Raw genomic sequence first — 26,200 nt, forward strand, 5'->3', positions numbered from 1 at the left:
TCGAGCCCCACGTTGCGCTATGGAGATTTTAAGGTTAGGAATTGAGCACCAGCATGCAGATGAAAGTCTTAGCTTAAAAGACTCCTTATTAAAGGATACTTCAGAGCAAATACATTCCATAGAGTTCACACACACCAAGCAAACATCAATGTCTGATCAGAAAATTATATATATACTGAACCCATCAATTTGTCTAGATTATCTAGCTTAACTAGAATGGAAAACTGCAAGAGATTGAATCCCTAACCAATGACAAGCGTTGGTTTGGTCTTCTTGCGAAAGAATTGGACAACATGGTTCAGGGTGTTTTTGTTCACGGAACTTGTGCTGAAAACATTAAAGGTAAAACTTATTCTGTAATCTGATCATTATCTCAGACCTAGGTTGTTTTCATACAAGAGGGTATTACTTGTCATGAAACATATTTCTTGCATTCTAACATTTCTATTGTGATGGGAAGTTATTTGGAAGAAGCGCCAGATCAGTTCGGTAGAGTATGACACTCTTAATCTCAGGGTCATGGGTTCGAGCCCCACGTTGGGCTATGGAGATTTTAAGGTTAGGAATTGAGCACCAGCATGCAGACCAAAGTCTATCTTAAAAGACTCCTTATTAAAGGATACTTCAGAGCAAATACATTCCATAGAGTTCGCAAACATCAACGGCTGATCAGAATATTATATATATATTAAACCCATCAATTTGTCTAGATTATATAGCTAAACTAGAATGGAAAACTGCAAGAGATTGAATCCCAAACCAATGACAAGCGTGTGTTTGATCTTCTTGCGAAAGAATTGGACAACATGGTTCATGGTGTTTTTGTTCACGGAACTTGTGCTGAAAACATTAAAGGTAAAGGGTTTTACTTCTCATGAAACATATTTCTTGCATTCTAACATTTCTATTGTGATGGGAAGTTACAAGGAAGAAGCCCGGCTAGCTCAGTTCGGTAGAGCATGAGACTCTTAATCTCAGCGTAGTGGGTTCGAGCCCCACGTTGGGCTATGGACCTTTTGAGATTCGGAATTGAGCACCAGCATGCAGATCAAAGTCTTATCTTAAAAGACTCCTTATTAAAGGATACTTCAGAGCAAATACATTCCATAGAGTTCACACACAAACTGCAAGAGATTGAATCCCTAACCAATGACAAGCGTGTGTTTGATCTTCTTGCGAAAGAATTGGACAACATGGTTCAGGGTGTTTTTGTTCACGGAACTTGTGCTGAAAACTTTAAAAGTAAAACTTATTCTGTAATCTCATCATTATCTCAGACCTAGGTTGTTTTCATACAAGAGGGTTTTACTTCTCATGAAACATATTTCTTGCATTCTAACATTTCTATTGTGATGGGAAGTTATTTGGAAGAAGCGCCAGATCAGTTCGGTAGAGCATGACACTCTTAATCTCAGGGTCGTGGGTTCGAGCCCCACGTTGGCCTATGGAGATTTTAAGGTTAGGAATTGAGCACCAGCATGCAGATGAAAGTCTTAGCTTAAAAGACTCCTTATTAAAGGATACTTCAGAGCAAATACATTCCATAGAGTTCACACACACCAAGCAAACATCAAAGTCTGATCAGAAAATTATATATATACTGAACCCATCAATTTGTCTAGATTATCTAGCTTAACTAGAATGGAAAACTGCAAGAGATTGAATCCCTAACCAATGACAAGCGTTGGTTTGGTCTTCTTGCGAAAGAATTGGACAACATGGTTCAGGGTGTTTTTGTTCACGGAACTTGTGCTGAAAACATTAAAGGTAAAACTTATTCTGTAATCTGATCATTATCTCAGACCTAGGTTGTTTTCATACAAGAGGGTATTACTTCTCATGAAACATATTTCTTGCATTCTAACATTTCTATTGTGATGGGAAGTTATTTGGAAGAAGCGCCAGCTCAGTTCGATAGAGCATGACATTTTTAATCTCAGGGTCGTGGGTTCGAGCCCCACGTTGGGCTATGGAGATTTTAAGGTTAGGAATTGAGCACCAGCATGCAGATCAAAGTCTATCTTAAAAGACTCCTTATTAAAGGATACTTAAGAGCAAATACATTCCATAGAGTTCGCAAACATCAACAGCTGATCAGAATATTATATATATATTAAACCCATCAATTTGTCTAGATTATATAGCTAAACTAGAATGGAAAACTGCAAGAGATTGAATCCCAAACCAATGACAAGCGTGTGTTTGATCTTCTTGCGAAAGAATTGGACAACATGGTTCAGGGTGTTTTTGTTCACGGAACTTGTGCTGAAAACTTTAAAAGTAAAACTTATTCTGTAATCTCATCATTATCTCAGACCTAGGTTGTTTTCATACAAGAGGGTTTTACTTCTCATGAAACATATTTCTTGCATTCTAACATTTCTATTGTGATGGGAAGTTATTTGGAAGAAGCGCCAGATCAGTTCGGTAGAGCATGACACTCTTAATCTCAGGGTCGTGGGTTCGAGCCCCACGTTGGGCTATGGAGCTTTTGAGATGCGGAATTGAGCACCAGCATGCAGATGAAAGTCTTAGCTTAAAAGACTCCTTATTAAAGGATACTTCAGAGCAAATACATTCCATAGAGTTCACACACACCAAGCAAACATCAATGTCTGATCAGAAAATTATATATATATTGAACCCATCAATTTGTCTAGATTATCTAGCTTAACTAGAATGGAAAACTGCAAGAGATTGAATCCCTAACCAATGACAAGCATTGGTTTGATCTTCTTGCGAAATAATTGGACAACATGGTTCAGGTTGTTTTTGTTCATGGAACTTGTGCTCAAAAACATTAAAGGTAAAATGTATTCTGTAATCTGATCATTATCTCAGACCTAGGTTGTTTTCATACAAGAGGGTTTTACTTCTCATGAAACATATTTCTTGCATTCTAACATTTCTATTGTGTTGGGAAGTTATAAGGAAGATGTCCGGCTAGCTCAGTTCGGTAGAGCATGAGACTCTTAATCTCAGGGTCGTGGGTTCGAGCCCCACGTTGGGCTATGAAGCTTTTGAGATTCAGAATTGAGCAACAGCATGCAGATCAAAGTCTTAGCTTAAAGGACTCCTTAGTAAAGGATACTTCAGAGCAAATACATTCCATAGAGTTCGCAAACATCAACGGCTGATCAGAATATTATATATATATTAAACCCATCAATTTGTCTAGATTATAAAGCTAAACTAGAATGGAAAACTGCAAGAGATTGAATCCCAAACCAATGACAAGCGTGTGTTTGATCTTCTTGCGAAAGAATTGGACAACATGGTTCAGGGTGTTTTTGTTCACGGAACTTGTGCTGAAAACATTAAAGGTAAAGGGTTTTACTTCTCATGAAACATATTTCTTGCATTCTAACATTTCTATTGTGATGGGAAGTTACAAGGAAGAAGCCCGGCTAGCTCAGTTCGGTAGAGCATGAGACTCTTAATCTCAGCGTAGTGGGTTCGAGCCCCACGTTGGGCTATGGACCTTTTGAGATTCGGAATTGAGCACCAGCATGCAGATCAAAGTCTTATCTTAAAAGACTCCTTATTAAAGGATACTTCAGAGCAAATACATTCCATAGAGTTCACACACAAACTGCAAGAGATTGAATCCCTAACCAATGACAAGCGTGTGTTTGATCTTCTTGCGAAAGAATTGGACAACATGGTTCAGGGTGTTTTTGTTCACGGAACTTGTGCTGAAAACTTTAAAAGTAAAACTTATTCTGTAATCTCATCATTATCTCAGACCTAGGTTGTTTTCATACAAGAGGGTTTTACTTCTCATGAAACATATTTCTTGCATTCTAACATTTCTATTGTGATGGGAAGTTATTTGGAAGAAGCGCCAGATCAGTTCGGTAGAGCATGACACTCTTAATCTCAGGGTCGTGGGTTCGAGCCCCACGTTGGCCTATGGAGATTTTAAGGTTAGGAATTGAGCACCAGCATGCAGATGAAAGTCTTAGCTTAAAAGACTCCTTATTAAAGGATACTTCAGAGCAAATACATTCCATAGAGTTCACACACACCAAGCAAACATCAAAGTCTGATCAGAAAATTATATATATACTGAACCCATCAATTTGTCTAGATTATCTAGCTTAACTAGAATGGAAAACTGCAAGAGATTGAATCCCTAACCAATGACAAGCGTTGGTTTGGTCTTCTTGCGAAAGAATTGGACAACATGGTTCAGGGTGTTTTTGTTCACGGAACTTGTGCTGAAAACATTAAAGGTAAAACTTATTCTGTAATCTGATCATTATCTCAGACCTAGGTTGTTTTCATACAAGAGGGTATTACTTCTCATGAAACATATTTCTTGCATTCTAACATTTCTATTGTGATGGGAAGTTATTTGGAAGAAGCGCCAGCTCAGTTCGATAGAGCATGACATTTTTAATCTCAGGGTCGTGGGTTCGAGCCCCACGTTGGGCTATGGAGATTTTAAGGTTAGGAATTGAGCACCAGCATGCAGATCAAAGTCTATCTTAAAAGACTCCTTATTAAAGGATACTTAAGAGCAAATACATTCCATAGAGTTCGCAAACATCAACAGCTGATCAGAATATTATATATATATTAAACCCATCAATTTGTCTAGATTATATAGCTAAACTAGAATGGAAAACTGCAAGAGATTGAATCCCAAACCAATGACAAGCGTGTGTTTGATCTTCTTGCGAAAGAATTGGACAACATGGTTCAGGGTGTTTTTGTTCACGGAACTTGTGCTGAAAACTTTAAAAGTAAAACTTATTCTGTAATCTCATCATTATCTCAGACCTAGGTTGTTTTCATACAAGAGGGTTTTACTTCTCATGAAACATATTTCTTGCATTCTAACATTTCTATTGTGATGGGAAGTTATTTGGAAGAAGCGCCAGATCAGTTCGGTAGAGCATGACACTCTTAATCTCAGGGTCGTGGGTTCGAGCCCCACGTTGGGCTATGGAGCTTTTGAGATGCGGAATTGAGCACCAGCATGCAGATGAAAGTCTTAGCTTAAAAGACTCCTTATTAAAGGATACTTCAGAGCAAATACATTCCATAGAGTTCACACACACCAAGCAAACATCAATGTCTGATCAGAAAATTATATATATATTGAACCCATCAATTTGTCTAGATTATCTAGCTTAACTAGAATGGAAAACTGCAAGAGATTGAATCCCTAACCAATGACAAGCATTGGTTTGATCTTCTTGCGAAATAATTGGACAACATGGTTCAGGTTGTTTTTGTTCATGGAACTTGTGCTCAAAAACATTAAAGGTAAAATGTATTCTGTAATCTGATCATTATCTCAGACCTAGGTTGTTTTCATACAAGAGGGTTTTACTTCTCATGAAACATATTTCTTGCATTCTAACATTTCTATTGTGTTGGGAAGTTATAAGGAAGATGTCCGGCTAGCTCAGTTCGGTAGAGCATGAGACTCTTAATCTCAGGGTCGTGGGTTCGAGCCCCACGTTGGGCTATGAAGCTTTTGAGATTCAGAATTGAGCAACAGCATGCAGATCAAAGTCTTAGCTTAAAGGACTCCTTAGTAAAGGATACTTCAGAGCAAATACATTCCATAGAGTTCGCAAACATCAACGGCTGATCAGAATATTATATATATATTAAACCCATCAATTTGTCTAGATTATAAAGCTAAACTAGAATGGAAAACTGCAAGAGATTGAATCCCAAACCAATGACAAGCGTGTGTTTGATCTTCTTGCGAAAGAATTGGACAACATGGTTCAGGGTGTTTTTGTTCACGGAACTTGTGCTGAAAACATTAAAGGTAAAGGGTTTTACTTCTCATGAAACATATTTCTTGCATTCTAACATTTCTATTGTGATGGGAAGTTATAAGGAAGAAGCCCGGCTAGCTCAGTGCGGTAGAGCATGAGACTCTTAATCTCAGGGTCGTGGGTTCGAGCCCCACGTTGGGCTATGGACCTTTTCAGATTCGGAATTGAGCACCAGAATGCAGATCAAAGTCTTAGCTTAAAGGACTCCTTATTAAAGGATACTTCAGAGCAAATACATTCCATAGAGTTCGCAAACATCAACGGCTGATCAGAATATTATATATATATTAAACCCATCAATATGTCTAGATTATAAAGCTAAACTAGACTGGAAAACTGCAAGATATTGAATCCCAAACCAATGACAAGCGTGTGTTTGATCTTCTTGCGAAAGAATTGGACAACATTGTCCAGGCGGTTTTTGTTCACGGAACTAAACCGCCTGTTTTCATACAAGAGGGTTTTACTTCTCATGAAACATATTTCTTGCATTCTAACATTTCTATTATCATGGGAAGTTATTTGCAAGAAGAGCCAGCTCAGTTCGGTAGAGCATGACACTCTTAATCTCAGGGTCGTGGGTTCGAGCCCCATGTTGGGCTACGGAGATTTTAAGGTTAGGAATTGAGCACCAGCATGCAGATGAAAGTCTTAGCTTAAAAGACTCCTTATTAAAGAATACTTCAGAGAAAATACATTCCATAGTGTTCACACACACCAAGCAAACATCAACGGCTGATCAGAAAATTATATATATATTGAACCCATCAATTTGTCTAGATTATCTAGCTTAACTAGAATGGAAAACTGCAAGAGATTGAATCCCTAAACAATGACAAGCATTGGTTTGATCTTCTTGCGAAATAATTGGACAACATGGTTCAGGTGGTTTTTGTTCATGGAACTTGTGCTCAAAAACATTAAAGGTAAAATGTATTCTGTAATCTGATCATTATCTCAGACCTAGGTTGTTTTCATACAAGAGGGTATTACTTCTCATGAAACATATTTCTTGCATTCTAACATTTCTATTGTGTTGGGAAGTTATAAGGAAGATGTCCGGCTAGCTCAGTTCGGTAGAGCATGAGACTCTTAATCTCAGGGTTGTGGGTTCGAGCCCCACGTTGGGCTATGAATCTTTTGAGATTCGGAATTGAGCACCAGCATGCAGATCAAAGTCTTAGCTTAAAGGACTCCTTATTAAAGGATACTTCAGAGCAAATACATTCCATAGAGTTCGCAAACATCAACGGCTGATCAGAATATTATATATATATTGAACCCATCAATTTGTCTAGATTATAAAGCTAAACTAGAATGGAAAACTGCAAGAGATTGAATCCCAAACCAATGACAAGCGTGTGTTTGATCTTCTTGCGAAAGAATTGGACAACATGGTTCAGGGTGTTTTTGTTCACGGAACTTGTGCTGAAAACTTTAAAAGTAAAACTTATTCTGTAATCTCATCATTATCTCAGACCTAGGTTGTTTTCATACAAGAGGGTATTACTTCTCATGAAACATATTTCTTGCATTCTAACATTTCTATTGTGATGGGAAGTTATTTGGAAGAAGCGCCAGATCAGTTCGGTAGAGCATGACACTCTTAATCTCAGGGTCATGGGTTCGAGCCCCACGTTGGGCTATGGAGATTTTAAGGTTAGGAATTGAGCACCAGCATGCAGATCAAAGTCTATCTTAAAAGACTCCATATTAAAGGATACTTCAGAGCAAATACATTCCATAGAGTTCACACACAAACTGCAAGAGATTGAATCCCTAACCAATGACAAGCGTTGGTTTGATCTTCTTGCGAAAGAATTGGACAACATGGTTCAGGGTGTTTTTGTTCACGGAACTTGTGCTGAAAACTTTAAAAGTAAAACTTATTCTGTAATCTCATCATTATCTCAGACCTAGGTTGTTTTCATACAAGAGGGTTTTACTTCTCATGAAACATATTTCTTGCATTCTAACATTTCTATTGTGATGGGAAGTTATTTGGAAGAAGCGCCAGATCAGTTCGGTAGAGCATGACACTCTTAATCTCAGGGTCATGGGTTCGAGCCCCACGTTGGGCTATGGAGATTTTAAGGTTAGGAATTGAGCACCAGCATGCAGATCAAAGTCTATCTTAAAAGACTCCTTATTAAAGGATACTTCAGAGCAAATACATTCCATAGAGTTCGCAAACATCAACGGCTGATCAGAATATTATATATATATTAAACCCATCAATTTGTCTAGATTATATAGCTAAACTAGAATGGAAAACTGCAAGAGATTGAATCCCAAACCAATGACAAGCGTGTGTTTGATCTTCTTGCGAAAGAATTGGACAACATGGTTCATGGTGTTTTTGTTCACGGAACTTGTGCTGAAAACATTAAAGGTAAAGGGTTTTACTTCTCATGAAACATATTTCTTGCATTCTAACATTTCTATTGTGATGGGAAGTTACAAGGAAGAAGCCCGGCTAGCTCAGTTCGGTAGAGCATGAGACTCTTATTCTCAGTTTAGTGGGTTCGAGCCCCACGTTGGGCTATGGACCTTTTGAGATTCGGAATTGAGCACCAGCATGCAGATCAAAGTCTTATCTTAAAAGACTCCTTATTAAAGGATACTTCAGAGCAAATACATTCCATAGAGTTCACACACAAACTGCAAGAGATTGAATCCCTAACCAATGACAAGCGTTGGTTTGATCTTCTTGCGAAAGAATTGGACAACATGGTTCAGGGTGTTTTTGTTCACGGAACTTGTGCTGAAAACTTTAAAAGTAAAACTTATTCTGTAATCTCATCATTATCTCAGACCTAGGTTGTTTTCATACAAGAGGGTTTTACTTCTCATGAAACATATTTCTTGCATTCTAACATTTCTATTATGATGGGAAGTTATTTGGAAGAAGCGCCAGATCAGTTCGGTAGAGCATGACACTCTTAATCTCAGGGTCGTGGGTTCGAGCCCCACGTTGGGCTATGGAGATTTTAAGGTTAGGAATTGAGCACCAGCATGCAGATGAAAGTCTTAGCTTAAAAGACTCCTTATTAAAGGATACTTCAGAGCAAATACATTCCATAGAGTTCACACACACCAAGCAAACATCAATGTCTGATCAGAAAATTATATATATACTGAACCCATCAATTTGTCTAGATTATCTAGCTTAACTAGAATGGAAAACTGCAAGAGATTGAATCCCTAACCAACGACAAGCGTTGGTTTGGTCTTCTTGCGAAAGAATTGGACAACATGGTTCAGGGTGTTTTTGTTCACGGAACTTGTGCTGAAAACATTAAAGGTAAAACTTATTCTGTAATCTGATCATTATCTCAGACCTAGGTTGTTTTCATACAAGAGGGTATTACTTCTCATGAAACATATTTCTTGCATTCTAACATTTCTATTGTGATGGGAAGTTATTTGGAAGAAGCGCCAAATCAGTTCGGTAGAGCATGACACTCTTAATCTCAGGGTCATGGGTTCGAGCCCCACGTTGGGCTATGGAGATTTTAAGGTTAGGAATTGAGCACCAGCATGCAGATCAAAGTCTATCTTAAAAGACTCCTTATTAAAGGATACTTCAGAGCAAATACATTCCATAGAGTTCGCAAACATCAACGGCTGATCAGAATATTATATATATATTAAACCCATCAATTTGTCTAGATTATATAGCTAAACTAGAATGGAAAACTGCAAGAGATTGAATCCCAAACCAATGACAAGCGTGTGTTTGATCTTCTTGCGAAAGAATTGGACAACATGGTTCATGGTGTTTTTGTTCACGGAACTTGTGCTGAAAACATTAAAGGTAAAGGGTTTTACTTCTCATGAAACATATTTCTTGCATTCTAACATTTCTATTGTGATGGGAAGTTATAAGGAAGAAGCCCGGCTAGCTCAGTTCGGTAGAGCATGAGACTCTTAATCTCAGGGTCGTGGGTTCGAGCCCCACGTTGGGCTATAGACCTTTTGAGATTCGGAATTGAGCACCAGCATGCAGATCAAAGTCTTAGCTTAAAAGACTCCTTATTAAAGGATACTTCAGAGCAAATACATTCCATAGAGTTCACACACAAACTGCAAGAAATTGAATCCCTAACCAATGACAAGCGTTGGTTTGATCTTCTTGCGAAAGAATTGGACAACATGGTTCAGGGTGTTTTTGTTCACGGAACTTGTGCTGAAAACTTTAAAAGTAAAACTTATTCTGTAATCTCATCATTATCTCAGACCTAGGTTGTTTTCATACAAGAGGGTTTTACTTCTCATGAAACATATTTCTTGCAATCTAATATTTCTATTATGATGGGAAGTTATTTGGAAGAAGCGCCAGATCAGTTCGATAGAGCATGACACTCTTAATCTCAGGGTCGTGGTTTCGAGCCCCACGTTGGGCTATGGAGCTTTTGCGATTCGGAATTGAGCACCAGCATGCAGATCAAAGTCTTAGCTTAAAAGACTCCTTATTAAAGGATACTTCAGAGCAAATACATTCCATAGAGTTCACACACACCAAGCAAACATCAACGGCTGATCAGAATATTATATATATATTAAACCCATCAATTTGTCTAGATTATATAGCTAAACTAGAATGGAAAACTGCAAGAGATTGAATCCCTAACCAATGACAAGCGTGTGTTTGATCTTCTTCGAAAGAATTGGACAACATGGTTCAGGCGGTTTTTGTTCACGGAACTTGTGCTGAAAACATGAAAGGTAAAACTTATTCTGTAATCTCATCATTATCTCAGACCTAGGTTGTTTTCATACAAGAGGGTTTTACTTCTCATGAAACATATTTCTTGCATTCTAACATTTCTATTGTGATGGGAAGTTATGAGGAAGAAGCCCGGCCAGCTCATTTCGGTAGAGCATGAGACTCTTAATCTCAGGTTCGTGGTTTCGAGCCCCAAAATGGGCTATGGAGATTTTGAGATTCGGAATTGAGCACCAGCATGCAGATCAAAGTCTTATCTTAAAAGACTCCTTATTAAAGGATACTTCAGAGCAAATACATTCCATAGAATTCACACACAAACTGCAAGAGATTGAATCCCTAACCAATGACAAGCGTTGGTTTGATCTTCTTGCGAAAGAATTGGACAACATGGTTCAGGGTGTTTTTGTTCACGGAACTTGTGCTGAAAACTTTAAAAGTAAAACTTATTCTGTAATCTCATCATTATCTCAGACCTAGGTTGTTTTCATACAAGAGGGTTTTACTTCTCATGAAACATATTTCTTGCATTCTAACATTTCTATTATGATGGGAAGTTATTTGGAAGAAGCGCCAGATCAGTTCGGTAGAGCATGACACTCTTAATCTCAGGGTCGTGGGTTCGAGCCCCACGTTGGGCTATGGAGATTTTAAGGTTAGGAATTGAGCACCAGCATGCAGATGAAAGTCTTAGCTTAAAAGACTCCTTATTAAAGGATACTTCAGAGCAAATACATTCCATAGAGTTCACACACACCAAGCAAACATCAATGTCTGATCAGAAAATTATATATATACTGAACCCATCAATTTGTCTAGATTATCTAGCTTAACTAGAATGGAAAACTGCAAGAGATTGAATCCCTAACCAACGACAAGCGTTGGTTTGGTCTTCTTGCGAAAGAATTGGACAACATGGTTCAGGGTGTTTTTGTTCACGGAACTTGTGCTGAAAACATTAAAGGTAAAACTTATTCTGTAATCTGATCATTATCTCAGACCTAGGTTGTTTTCATACAAGAGGGTATTACTTCTCATGAAACATATTTCTTGCATTCTAACATTTCTATTGTGATGGGAAGTTATTTGGAAGAAGCGCCAAATCAGTTCGGTAGAGCATGACACTCTTAATCTCAGGGTCATGGGTTCGAGCCCCACGTTGGGCTATGGAGATTTTAAGGTTAGGAATTGAGCACCAGCATGCAGATCAAAGTCTATCTTAAAAGACTCCTTATTAAAGGATACTTCAGAGCAAATACATTCCATAGAGTTCGCAAACATCAACGGCTGATCAGAATATTATATATATATTAAACCCATCAATTTGTCTAGATTATATAGCTAAACTAGAATGGAAAACTGCAAGAGATTGAATCCCAAACCAATGACAAGCGTGTGTTTGATCTTCTTGCGAAAGAATTGGACAACATGGTTCATGGTGTTTTTGTTCACGGAACTTGTGCTGAAAACATTAAAGGTAAAGGGTTTTACTTCTCATGAAACATATTTCTTGCATTCTAACATTTCTATTGTGATGGGAAGTTATAAGGAAGAAGCCCGGCTAGCTCAGTTCGGTAGAGCATGAGACTCTTAATCTCAGGGTCGTGGATTCGAGCCCCACGTTGGGCTATAGACCTTTTGAGATTCGGAATTGAGCACCAGCATGCAGATCAAAGTCTTAGCTTAAAAGACTCCTTATTAAAGGATACTTCAGAGCAAATACATTCCATAGAGTTCACACACAAACTGCAAGAAATTGAATCCCTAACCAATGACAAGCGTTGGTTTGATCTTCTTGCGAAAGAATTGGACAACATGGTTCAGGGTGTTTTTGTTCACGGAACTTGTGCTGAAAACTTTAAAAGTAAAACTTATTCTGTAATCTCATCATTATCTCAGACCTAGGTTGTTTTCATACAAGAGGGTTTTACTTCTCATGAAACATATTTCTTGCAATCTAATATTTCTATTATGATGGGAAGTTATTTGGAAGAAGCGCCAGATCAGTTCGGTCGAGCATGACACTCTTAATCTCAGGGTCATGGGTTCGAGCCCCACGTTGGGCTATGGAGATTTTAAGGTTAGGAATTGAGCACCAGCATGCAGATGAAAGTCTTAGCTTAAAAGACTCCTTATTAAAGGATACATCAGAGCAAATACATTCCATAGAGTTCACACACACCAAGCAAACATCAATGTCTGATCAGAAAATTATATATATACTGAACCCATCAATTTGTCTAGATTATCTAGCTTAACTAGAATGGAAAACTGCAAGAGATTGAATCCCTAACCAATGACAAGCGTTGGTTTGGTCTTCTTGCGAAAGAATTGGACAACATGGTTCAGGGTGTTTTTGTTCACGGAACTTGTGCTGAAAACATTAAAGGTAAAACTTATTCTGTAATCTGATCATTATCTCAGACCTAGGTTGTTTTCATACAAGAGGGTATTACTTCTCATGAAACATATTTCTTGCATTCTAACATTTCTATTGCGATGGGAAGTTATTTGGAAGAAGCGCCAAATCAGTTCGGTAGAGCATGACACTCTTAATCTCAGGGTCATGGGTTCGAGCCCCACGTTGGGCTATGGAGATTTTAAGGTTAGGAATTGAGCACCAGCATGCAGATCAAAGTCTATCTTAAAAGACTCCTTATTAAAGGATACTTAAGAGCAAATACATTCCATAGAGTTCGCAAACATCAACAGCTGATCAGAATATTATATATATATTAAACCCATCAATTTATCTAGATTATATAGCTAAACTAGAATGGAAAACTGCAAGAGATTGAATCCCAAACCAATGACAAGCGTGTGTTTGATCTTCTTGCGAAAGAATTGGACAACATGGTTCAGGGTGTTTTTGTTCACGGAACTTGTGCTGAAAACTTTAAAAGTAAAACTTATTCTGTAATCTCATCATTATCTCAGACCTAGGTTGTTTTCATACAAGAGGGTTTTACTTCTCATGAAACATATTTCTTGCATTCTAACATTTCTATTGTGATGGGAAGTTATTTGGAAGAAGCGCCAGATCAGTTCGGTAGAGCATGACACTCTTAATCTCAGGGTCGTGGGTTCGAGCCCCACGTTGGGCTATGGAGCTTTTGAGATGCGGAATTGAGCACCAGCATGCAGATGAAAGTCTTAGCTTAAAAGACTCCTTATTAAAGGATACTTCAGAGCAAATACATTCCATAGAGTTCACACACACCAAGCAAACATCAATGTCTGATCAGAAAATTATATATATATTGAACCCATCAATTTGTCTAGATTATCTAGCTTAACTAGAATGGAAAACTGCAAGAGATTGAATCCCTAACCAATGACAAGCATTGGTTTGATCTTCTTGCGAAATAATTGGACAACATGGTTCAGGTTGTTTTTGTTCATGGAACTTGTGCTCAAAAACATTAAAGGTAAAATGTATTCTGTAATCTGATCATTATCTCAGACCTAGGTTGTTTTCATACAAGAGGGTTTTACTTCTCATGAAACATATTTCTTGCATTCTAACATTTCTATTGTGTTGGGAAGTTATAAGGAAGATGTCCGGCTAGCTCAGTTCGGTAGAGCATGAGACTCTTAATCTCAGGGTCGTGGGTTCGAGCCCCACGTTGGGCTATGAAGCTTTTGAGATTCGGAATTGAGCAACAGCATGCAGATCAAAGTCTTAGCTTAAAGGACTCCTTATTAAAGGATACTTCAGAGCAAATACATTCCATAGAGTTCGCAAACATCAACGGCTGATCAGAACATTATATATATATTAAACCCATCAATTTGTCTAGATTATAAAGCTAAACTAGAATGGAAAACTGCAAGAGATTGAATCCCAAACCAATGACAAGCGTGTGTTTGATCTTCTTGCGAAAGAATTGGACAACATGGTTCAGGGTGTTTTTGTTCACGGAACTTGTGCTGAAAACTTTAAAAGTAAAACTTATTCTGTAATCTCATCATTATCTCAGACCTAGGTTGTTTTCATACAAGAGGGTTTTACTTCTCATGAAACATATTTCTTGCAATCTAATATTTCTATTATGATGGGAAGTTATTTGGAAGAAGCGCCAGATCAGTTCGATAGAGCATGACACTCTTAATCTCAGGGTCGTGGTTTCGAGCCCCACGTTGGGCTATGGAGCTTTTGCGATTCGGAATTGAGCACCAGCATGCAGATCAAAGTCTTAGCTTAAAAGACTCCTTATTAAAGGATACTTCAGAGCAAATACATTCCATAGAGTTCACACACACCAAGCAAACATCAACGGCTGATCAGAATATTATATATATATTAAACCCATCAATTTGTCTAGATTATATAGCTAAACTAGAATGGAAAACTGCAAGAGATTGAATCCCTAACCAATGACAAGCGTGTGTTTGATCTTCTTCGAAAGAATTGGACAACATGGTTCAGGCGGTTTTTGTTCACGGAACTTGTGCTGAAAACATGAAAGGTAAAACTTATTCTGTAATCTCATCATTATCTCAGACCTAGGTTGTTTTCATACAAGAGGGTTTTACTTCTCATGAAACATATTTCTTGCATTCTAACATTTCTATTGTGATGGGAAGTTATGAGGAAGAAGCCCGGCCAGCTCATTTCGGTAGAGCATGAGACTCTTAATCTCAGGTTCGTGGTTTCGAGCCCCAAAATGGGCTATGGAGATTTTGAGATTCGGAATTGAGCACCAGCATGCAGATCAAAGTCTTATCTTAAAAGACTCCTTATTAAAGGATACTTCAGAGCAAATACATTCCATAGAATTCACACACAAACTGCAAGAGATTGAATCCCTAACCAATGACAAGCGTTGGTTTGATCTTCTTGCGAAAGAATTGGACAACATGGTTCAGGGTGTTTTTGTTCACGGAACTTGTGCTGAAAACTTTAAAAGTAAAACTTATTCTGTAATCTCATCATTATCTCAGACCTAGGTTGTTTTCATACAAGAGGGTTTTACTTCTCATGAAACATATTTCTTGCAATCTAATATTTCTATTATGATGGGAAGTTATTTGGAAGAAGCGCCAGATCAGTTCGGTAGAGCATGACACTCTTAATCTCAGGGTCATGGGTTCGAGCCCCACGTTGGGCTATGGAGATTTTAAGGTTAGGAATTGAGCACCAGCATGCAGATGAAAGTCTTAGCTTAAAAGACTCCTTATTAAAGGATACATCAGAGCAAATACATTCCATAGAGTTCACACACACCAAGCAAACATCAATGTCTGATCAGAAAATTATATATATACTGAACCCATCAATTTGTCTAGATTATCTAGCTTAACTAGAATGGAAAACTGCAAGAGATTGAATCCCTAACCAATGACAAGCGTTGGTTTGGTCTTCTTGCGAAAGAATTGGACAACATGGTTCAGGGTGTTTTTGTTCACGGAACTTGTGCTGAAAACATTAAAGGTAAAACTTATTCTGTAATCTGATCATTATCTCAGACCTAGGTTGTTTTCATACAAGAGGGTATTACTTCTCATGAAACATATTTCTTGCATTCTAACATTTCTATTGCGATGGGAAGTTATTTGGAAGAAGCGCCAAATCAGTTCGGTAGAGCATGACACTCTTAATCTCAGGGTCATGGGTTCGAGCCCCACGTTGGGCTATGGAGATTTTAAGGTTAGGAATTGAGCACCAGCATGCAGATCAAAGTCTATCTTAAAAGACTCCTTATTAAAGGATACTTAAGAGCAAATACATTCCATAGAGTTCGCAAACATCAACAGCTGATCAGAATATTATATATATATTAAACCCATCAATTTATCTAGATTATATAGCTAAACTAGAATGGAAAACTGCAAGAGATTGAATCCCAAACCAATGACAAGCGTGTGTTTGATCTTCTTGCGAAAGAATTGGACAACATGGTTCAGGGTGTTTTTGTTCACGGAACTTGTGCTGAAAACTTTAAAAGTAAAACTTATTCTGTAATCTCATCATTATCTCAGACCTAGGTTGTTTTCATACAAGAGGGTTTTACTTCTCATGAAACATATTTCTTGCATTCTAACATTTCTATTGTGATGGGAAGTTATTTGGAAGAAGCGCCAGATCAGTTCGGTAGAGCATGACACTCTTAATCTCAGGGTCGTGGGTTCGAGCCCCACGTTGGGCTATGGAACTTTTGAGATGCGGAATTGAGCACCAGCATGCAGATGAAAGTCTTAGCTTAAAAGACTCCTTATTAAAGGATACTTCAGAGCAAATACATTCCATAGAGTTCACACACACCAAGCAAACATCAATGTCTGATCAGAAAATTATATATATATTGAACCCATCAATTTGTCTAGATTATCTAGCTTAACTAGAATGGAAAACTGCAAGAGATTGAATCCCTAACCAATGACAAGCATTGGTTTGATCTTCTTGCGAAATAATTGGACAACATGGTTCAGGTTGTTTTTGTTCATGGAACTTGTGCTCAAAAACATTAAAGGTAAAATGTATTCTGTAATCTGATCATTATCTCAGACCTAGGTTGTTTTCATACAAGAGGGTTTTACTTCTCATGAAACATATTTCTTGCATTCTAACATTTCTATTGTGTTGGGAAGTTATAAGGAAGATGTCCGGCTAGCTCAGTTCGGTAGAGCATGAGACTCTTAATCTCAGGGTCGTGGGTTCGAGCCCCACGTTGGGCTATGAAGCTTTTGAGATTCGGAATTGAGCAACAGCATGCAGATCAAAGTCTTAGCTTAAAGGACTCCTTATTAAAGGATACTTCAGAGCAAATACATTCCATAGAGTTCGCAAACATCAAAGGCTGATCAGAACATTATATATATATTAAACCCATCAATTTGTCTAGATTATAAAGCTAAACTAGAATGGAAAACTGCAAGAGATTGAATCCCAAACCAATGACAAGCGTGTGTTTGATCTTCTTGCGAAAGAATTGGACAACATGGTTCAGGGTGTTTTTGTTCACGGAACTTGTGCTGAAAACTTTAAAAGTAAAACTTATTCTGTAATCTCATCATTATCTCAGACCTAGGTTGTTTTCATACAAGAGGGTTTTACTTCTCATGAAACATATTTCTTGCAATCTAATATTTCTATTATGATGGGAAGTTATTTGGAAGAAGCGCCAGATCAGTTCGATAGAGCATGACACTCTTAATCTCAGGGTCGTGGTTTCGAGCCCCACGTTGGGCTATGGAGCTTTTGCGATTCGGAATTGAGCACCAGCATGCAGATCAAAGTCTTAGCTTAAAAGACTCCTTATTAAAGGATACTTCAGAGCAAATACATTCCATAGAGTTCACACACACCAAGCAAACATCAACGGCTGATCAGAATATTATATATATATTAAACCCATCAATTTGTCTAGATTATATAGCTAAACTAGAATGGAAAACTGCAAGAGATTGAATCCCTAACCAATGACAAGCGTGTGTTTGATCTTCTTCGAAAGAATTGGACAACATGGTTCAGGCGGTTTTTGTTCACGGAACTTGTGCTGAAAACATGAAAGGTAAAACTTATTCTGTAATCTCATCATTATCTCAGACCTAGGTTGTTTTCATACAAGAGGGTTTTACTTCTCATGAAACATATTTCTTGCATTCTAACATTTCTATTGTGATGGGAAGTTATGAGGAAGAAGCCCGGCCAGCTCATTTCGGTAGAGCATGAGACTCTTAATCTCAGGTTCGTGGTTTCGAGCCCCAAAATGGGCTATGGAGATTTTGAGATTCGGAATTGAGCACCAGCATGCAGATCAAAGTCTTATCTTAAAAGACTCCTTATTAAAGGATACTTCAGAGCAAATACATTCCATAGAATTCACACACAAACTGCAAGAGATTGAATCCCTAACCAATGACAAGCGTTGGTTTGATCTTCTTGCGAAAGAATTGGACAACATGGTTCAGGGTGTTTTTGTTCACGGAACTTGTGCTGAAAACTTTAAAAGTAAAACTTATTCTGTAATCTCATCATTATCTCAGACCTAGGTTGTTTTCATACAAGAGGGTTTTACTTCTCATGAAACATATTTCTTGCATTCTAACATTTCTATTATGATGGGAAGTTATTTGGAAGAAGCGCCAGATCAGTTCGGTAGAGCATGACACTCTTAATCTCAGGGTCGTGGGTTCGAGCCCCACGTTGGGCTATGGAGATTTTAAGGTTAGGAATTGAGCACCAGCATGCAGATGAAAGTCTTAGCTTAAAAGACTCCTTATTAAAGGATACTTCAGAGCAAATACATTCCATAGAGTTCACACACACCAAGCAAACATCAATGTCTGATCAGAAAATTATATATATACTGAACCCATCAATTTGTCTAGATTATCTAGCTTAACTAGAATGGAAAACTGCAAGAGATTGAATCCCTAACCAACGACAAGCGTTGGTTTGGTCTTCTTGCGAAAGAATTGGACAACATGGTTCAGGGTGTTTTTGTTCACGGAACTTGTGCTGAAAACATTAAAGGTAAAACTTATTCTGTAATCTGATCATTATCTCAGACCTAGGTTGTTTTCATACAAGAGGGTATTACTTCTCATGAAACATATTTCTTGCATTCTAACATTTCTATTGTGATGGGAAGTTATTTGGAAGAAGCGCCAAATCAGTTCGGTAGAGCATGACACTCTTAATCTCAGGGTCATGGGTTCGAGCCCCACGTTGGGCTATGGAGATTTTAAGGTTAGGAATTGAGCACCAGCATGCAGATCAAAGTCTATCTTAAAAGACTCCTTATTAAAGGATACTTCAGAGCAAATACATTCCATAGAGTTCGCAAACATCAACGGCTGATCAGAATATTATATATATATTAAACCCATCAATTTGTCTAGATTATATAGCTAAACTAGAATGGAAAACTGCAAGAGATTGAATCCCAAACCAATGACAAGCGTGTGTTTGATCTTCTTGCGAAAGAATTGGACAACATGGTTCATGGTGTTTTTGTTCACGGAACTTGTGCTGAAAACATTAAAGGTAAAGGGTTTTACTTCTCATGAAACATATTTCTTGCATTCTAACATTTCTATTGTGATGGGAAGTTATAAGGAAGAAGCCCGGCTAGCTCAGTTCGGTAGAGCATGAGACTCTTAATCTCAGGGTCGTGGATTCGAGCCCCACGTTGGGCTATAGACCTTTTGAGATTCGGAATTGAGCACCAGCATGCAGATCAAAGTCTTAGCTTAAAAGACTCCTTATTAAAGGATACTTCAGAGCAAATACATTCCATAGAGTTCACACACAAACTGCAAGAAATTGAATCCCTAACCAATGACAAGCGTTGGTTTGATCTTCTTGCGAAAGAATTGGACAACATGGTTCAGGGTGTTTTTGTTCACGGAACTTGTGCTGAAAACTTTAAAAGTAAAACTTATTCTGTAATCTCATCATTATCTCAGACCTAGGTTGTTTTCATACAAGAGGGTTTTACTTCTCATGAAACATATTTCTTGCAATCTAATATTTCTATTATGATGGGAAGTTATTTGGAAGAAGCGCCAGATCAGTTCGGTAGAGCATGACACTCTTAATCTCAGGGTCATGGGTTCGAGCCCCACGTTGGGCTATGGAGATTTTAAGGTTAGGAATTGAGCACCAGCATGCAGATGAAAGTCTTAGCTTAAAAGACTCCTTATTAAAGGATACATCAGAGCAAATACATTCCATAGAGTTCACACACACCAAGCAAACATCAATGTCTGATCAGAAAATTATATATATACTGAACCCATCAATTTGTCTAGATTATCTAGCTTAACTAGAATGGAAAACTGCAAGAGATTGAATCCCTAACCAATGACAAGCGTTGGTTTGGTCTTCTTGCGAAAGAATTGGACAACATGGTTCAGGGTGTTTTTGTTCACGGAACTTGTGCTGAAAACATTAAAGGTAAAACTTATTCTGTAATCTGATCATTATCTCAGACCTAGGTTGTTTTCATACAAGAGGGTATTACTTCTCATGAAACATATTTCTTGCATTCTAACATTTCTATTGCGATGGGAAGTTATTTGGAAGAAGCGCCAAATCAGTTCGGTAGAGCATGACACTCTTAATCTCAGGGTCATGGGTTCGAGCCCCACGTTGGGCTATGGAGATTTTAAGGTTAGGAATTGAGCACCAGCATGCAGATCAAAGTCTATCTTAAAAGACTCCTTATTAAAGGATACTTAAGAGCAAATACATTCCATAGAGTTCGCAAACATCAACAGCTGATCAGAATATTATATATATATTAAACCCATCAATTTATCTAGATTATATAGCTAAACTAGAATGGAAAACTGCAAGAGATTGAATCCCAAACCAATGACAAGCGTGTGTTTGATCTTCTTGCGAAAGAATTGGACAACATGGTTCAGGGTGTTTTTGTTCACGGAACTTGTGCTGAAAACTTTAAAAGTAAAACTTATTCTGTAATCTCATCATTATCTCAGACCTAGGTTGTTTTCATACAAGAGGGTTTTACTTCTCATGAAACATATTTCTTGCATTCTAACATTTCTATTGTGATGGGAAGTTATTTGGAAGAAGCGCCAGATCAGTTCGGTAGAGCATGACACTCTTAATCTCAGGGTCGTGGGTTCGAGCCCCACGTTGGGCTATGGAGCTTTTGAGATGCGGAATTGAGCACCAGCATGCAGATGAAAGTCTTAGCTTAAAAGACTCCTTATTAAAGGATACTTCAGAGCAAATACATTCCATAGAGTTCACACACACCAAGCAAACATCAATGTCTGATCAGAAAATTATATATATATTGAACCCATCAATTTGTCTAGATTATATAGCTTAACTAGAATGGAAAACTGCAAGAGATTGAATCCCTAACCAATGACAAGCATTGGTTTGATCTTCTTGCGAAATAATTGGACAACATGGTTCAGGTTGTTTTTGTTCATGGAACTTGTGCTCAAAAACATTAAAGGTAAAATGTATTCTGTAATCTGATCATTATCTCAGACCTAGGTTGTTTTCATACAAGAGGGTTTTACTTCTCATGAAACATATTTCTTGCATTCTAACATTTCTATTGTGTTGGGAAGTTATAAGGAAGATGTCCGGCTAGCTCAGTTCGGTAGAGCATGAGACTCTTAATCTCAGGGTCGTGGGTTCGAGCCCCACGTTGGGCTATGAAGCTTTTGAGATTCGGAATTGAGCAACAGCATGCAGATCAAAGTCTTAGCTTAAAGGACTCCTTATTAAAGGATACTTCAGAGCAAATACATTCCATAGAGTTCGCAAACATCAACGGCTGATCAGAACATTATATATATATTAAACCCATCAATTTGTCTAGATTATAAAGCTAAACTAGAATGGAAAACTGCAAGAGATTGAATCCCAAACCAATGACAAGCGTGTGTTTGATCTTCTTGCGAAAGAATTGGACAACATGGTTCAGGGTGTTTTTGTTCACGGAACTTGTGCTGAAAACATTAAAGGTAAAGGGTTTTACTTCTCATGAAACATATTTCTTGCATTCTAAACTTTCTATTGTGATGGGAAGTTATAAGGAAGAAGCCCGGCTAGCTCAGTTCGGTAGAGCATGAGACTCTTAATCTCAGGGTCGTGGGTTCGAGCCCCACGTTGGGCTATGGACCTTTTGAGATTCGGAATTGAGCACCAGAATGCAGATCAAAGTCTTAGCTTAAAGGACTCCTTATTAAAGGATACTTCAGAGCAAATACATTCCATAGAGTTCGCAAACATCAACGGCTGATCAGAATATTATACATATATTAAACCCATCAATATGTCTAGATTATAAAGCTAAACTAGACTGGAAAACTGCAAGAGATTGAATCCCAAACCAATGACAAGCGTGTGTTTGATCTTCTTGCGAAAGAATTGGACAACATTGTCCAGGCGGTTTTTGTTCACGGAACTAAACCGCCTGTTTTCATACAAGAGGGTTTTACTTCTCATGAAACATATTTCTTGCATTCTAACATTTCTATTATGATGGGAAGTTATTTGCAAGAAGAGCCAGCTCAGTTCGGTAGAGCATGACACTCTTAATCTCAGGGTCGTGGGTTCGAGCCCCATGTTGGGCTACGGAGATTTTAAGGTTAGGAATTGAGCACCAGCATGCAGATGAAAGTCTTAGCTTAAAAGACTCCTTATTAAAGAATACTTCAGAGAAAATACATTCCATAGTGTTCACACACACCAAGCAAACATCAACGGCTGATCAGAAAATTATATATATATTGAACCCATCAATTTGTCTAGATTATCTAGCTTAACTAGAATGGAAAACTGCAAGAGATTGAATCCCTAAACAATGACAAGCATTGGTTTGATCTTCTTGCGAAATAATTGGACAACATGGTTCAGGTTGTTTTTGTTCATGGAACTTGTGCTCAAAAACATTAAAGGTAAAATGTATTCTGTAATTTGATCATTATCTCAGACCTAGGTTGTTTTCATACAAGAGGGTATTACTTCTCATGAAACATATTTCTTGCATTCTAACATTTCTATTGTGTTGGGAAGTTATAAGGACGATGTCCGGCTAGCTCAGTTCGGTAGAGCATGAGACTCTTAATCTCAGGGTTGTGGGTTCGAGCCCCACGTTGGGCTATGAGTTTTTGAGATTCGGAATTGAGCACCAGCATGCAGATCAAAGTCTTAGCTTAAAGGACTCCTTATTAAAGGATACTTCAGAGCAAATACATTCCATAGAGTTCGCAAACATCAACGGCTGATCAGAATATTATATATATATTGAACCCATCAATTTGTCTAGATTATAAAGCTAAACTAGAATGGAAAACTGCAAGAGATTGAATCCCAAACCAATGACAAGCGTGTGTTTGATCTTCTTGCGAAAGAATTGGACAACATGGTTCAGGGTGTTTTTGTTCACGGAACTTGTGCTGAAAACTTTAAAAGTAAAACTTATTCTGTAATCTCATCATTATCTCAGACCTAGGTTGTTTTCATACAAGAGGGTATTACTTCTCATGAAACATATTTCTTGCATTCTAACATTTCTATTGTGATGGGAAGTTATTTGGAAGAAGCGCCAGATCAGTTCGGTAGAGCATGACACTCTTAATCTCAGGGTCATGGGTTCGAGCCCCACGTTGGGCTATGGAGATTTTAAGGTTAGGAATTGAGCACCAGCATGCAGATCAAAGTCTATCTTAAAAGACTCCATATTAAAGGATACTTCAGAGCAAATACATTCCATAGAGTTCACACACAAACTGCAAGAGATTGAATCCCTAACCAATGACAAGCGTTGGTTTGATCTTCTTGCGAAAGAATTGGACAACATGGTTCAGGGTGTTTTTGTTCACGGAACTTGTGCTGAAAACTTTAAAAGTAAAACTTATTCTGTAATCTCATCATTATCTCAGACCTAGGTTGTTTTCATACAAGAGGGTTTTACTTCTCATGAAACATATTTCTTGCATTCTAACATTTCTATTGTGATGGGAAGTTATTTGGAAGAAGCGCCAGATCAGTTCGGTAGAGCATGACACTCTTAATCTCAGGGTCATGGGTTCGAGCCCCACGTTGGGCTATGGAGATTTTAAGGTTAGGAATTGAGCACCAGCATGCAGATCAAAGTCTATCTTAAAAGACTCCTTATTAAAGGATACTTCAGAGCAAATACATTCCATAGAGTTCGCAAACATCAACGGCTGATCAGAATATTATATATATATTAAACCCATCAATTTGTCTAGATTATATAGCTAAACTAGAATGGAAAACTGCAAGAGATTGAATCCCAAACCAATGACAAGCGTGTGTTTGATCTTCTTGCGAAAGAATTGGACAACATGGTTCATGGTGTTTTTGTTCACGGAACTTGTGCTGAAAACATTAAAGGTAAAGGGTTTTACTTCTCATGAAACATATTTCTTGCATTCTAACATTTCTATTGTGATGGGAAGTTACAAGGAAGAAGCCCGGCTAGCTCAGTTCGGTAGAGTATGAGACTCTTAATCTCAGTTTAGTGGGTTCGAGCCCCACGTTGGGCTATGGACCTTTTGAGATTCGGAATTGAGCACCAGCATGCAGATCAAAGTCTTATCTTAAAAGACTCCTTATTAAAGGATACTTCAGAGCAAATACATTCCATAGAGTTCACACACAAACTGCAAGAGATTGAATCCCTAACCAATGACAAGCGTTGGTTTGATCTTCTTGCGAAAGAATTGGACAACATGGTTCAGGGTGTTTTTGTTCACGGAACTTGTGCTGAAAACTTTAAAAGTAAAACTTATTCTGTAATCTCATCATTATCTCAGACCTAGGTTGTTTTCATACAAGAGGGTTTTACTTCTCATGAAACATATTTCTTGCATTCTAACATTTCTATTATGATGGGAAGTTATTTGGAAGAAGCGCCAGATCAGTTCGGTAGAGCATGACACTCTTAAACTCAGGGTCGTGGGTTCGAGCCCCACGTTGGGCTATGGAGATTTTAAGGTTAGGAATTGAGCACCAGCATGCAGATGAAAGTCTTAGCTTAAAAGACTCCTTATTAAAGGATACTTCAGAGCAAATACATTCCATAGAGTTCACACACACCAAGCAAACATCAATGTCTGATCAGAAAATTATATATATACTGAACCCATCAATTTGTCTAGATTATCTAGCTTAACTAGAATGGAAAACTGCAAGAGATTGAATCCCTAACCAACGACAAGCGTTGGTTTGGTCTTCTTGCGAAAGAATTGGACAACATGGTTCAGGGTGTTTTTGTTCACGGAACTTGTGCTGAAAACATTAAAGGTAAAACTTATTCTGTAATCTGATCATTATCTCAGACCTAGGTTGTTTTCATACAAGAGGGTATTACTTCTCATGAAACATATTTCTTGCATTCTAACATTTCTATTGTGATGGGAAGTTATTTGGAAGAAGCGCCAAATCAGTTCAGTAGAGCATGACACTCTTAATCTCAGGGTCATGGGTTCGAGCCTCAAGTTGGGCTATGGAGATTTTAAGGTTAGGAATTGAGCACCAGCATGCAGATCAAAGTCTATCTTAAAAGACTCCTTATTAAAGGATACTTCAGAGCAAATACATTCCATAGAGTTCGCAAACATCAACGGCTGATCAGAATATTATATATATATTAAACCCATCAATTTGTCTAGATTATATAGCTAAACTAGAATGGAAAACTGCAAGAGATTGAATCCCAAACCAATGACAAGCGTGTGTTTGATCTTCTTGCGAAAGAATTGGACAACATGGTTCATGGTGTTTTTGTTCACGGAACTTGTGCTGAAAACATTAAAGGTAAAGGGTTTTACTTCTCATGAAACATATTTCTTGCATTCTAACATTTCTATTGTGATGGGAAGTTATAAGGAAGAAGCCCGGCTAGCTCAGTTCGGTAGAGCATGAGACTCTTAATCTCAGGGTCGTGGGTTCGAGCCCCACGTTGGGCTATAGACCTTTTGAGATTCGGAATTGAGCACCAGCATGCAGATCAAAGTCTTAGCTTAAAAGACTCCTTATTAAAGGATACTTCAGAGCAAATACATTCCATAGAGTTCACACACACCAAGCAAACATCAACGTCTGATCAGAAAATTATATATATTAAACCCATCAATTTGTCTAGATTATATAGCTAAACTAGAATGGAAAACTGCAAGAGATTGAATCCCTAACCAATGA

General features: G+C 37.9%; 3 non-coding genes across 3 annotated transcripts; all 3 read left to right on the forward strand.

The window, feature by feature from the left end:
• The first annotated feature begins 9,696 nt into the window (after nucleotides 1–9,696).
• trnak-cuu (transfer RNA lysine (anticodon CUU)) lies at nucleotides 9,697–9,770 on the forward strand. The gene has a single exon. It is a non-coding gene; the product is annotated as a tRNA-Lys (tRNA).
• A 12,298-nt stretch (nucleotides 9,771–22,068) lies between these two features.
• Nucleotides 22,069–22,142, forward strand: trnak-cuu (transfer RNA lysine (anticodon CUU)). The gene has a single exon. It is a non-coding gene; the product is annotated as a tRNA-Lys (tRNA).
• Nucleotides 22,143–25,894: 3,752 nt separating this feature from the next.
• On the forward strand, nucleotides 25,895–25,968 carry trnak-cuu (transfer RNA lysine (anticodon CUU)). The gene has a single exon. It is a non-coding gene; the product is annotated as a tRNA-Lys (tRNA).
• Nucleotides 25,969–26,200: the final 232 nt, after the last annotated feature.

This window comes from Platichthys flesus, chromosome 20 (assembly GCF_949316205.1).
Source record: "Platichthys flesus chromosome 20, fPlaFle2.1, whole genome shotgun sequence".
NCBI lineage: Eukaryota > Metazoa > Chordata > Actinopteri > Pleuronectiformes > Pleuronectidae > Platichthys > Platichthys flesus.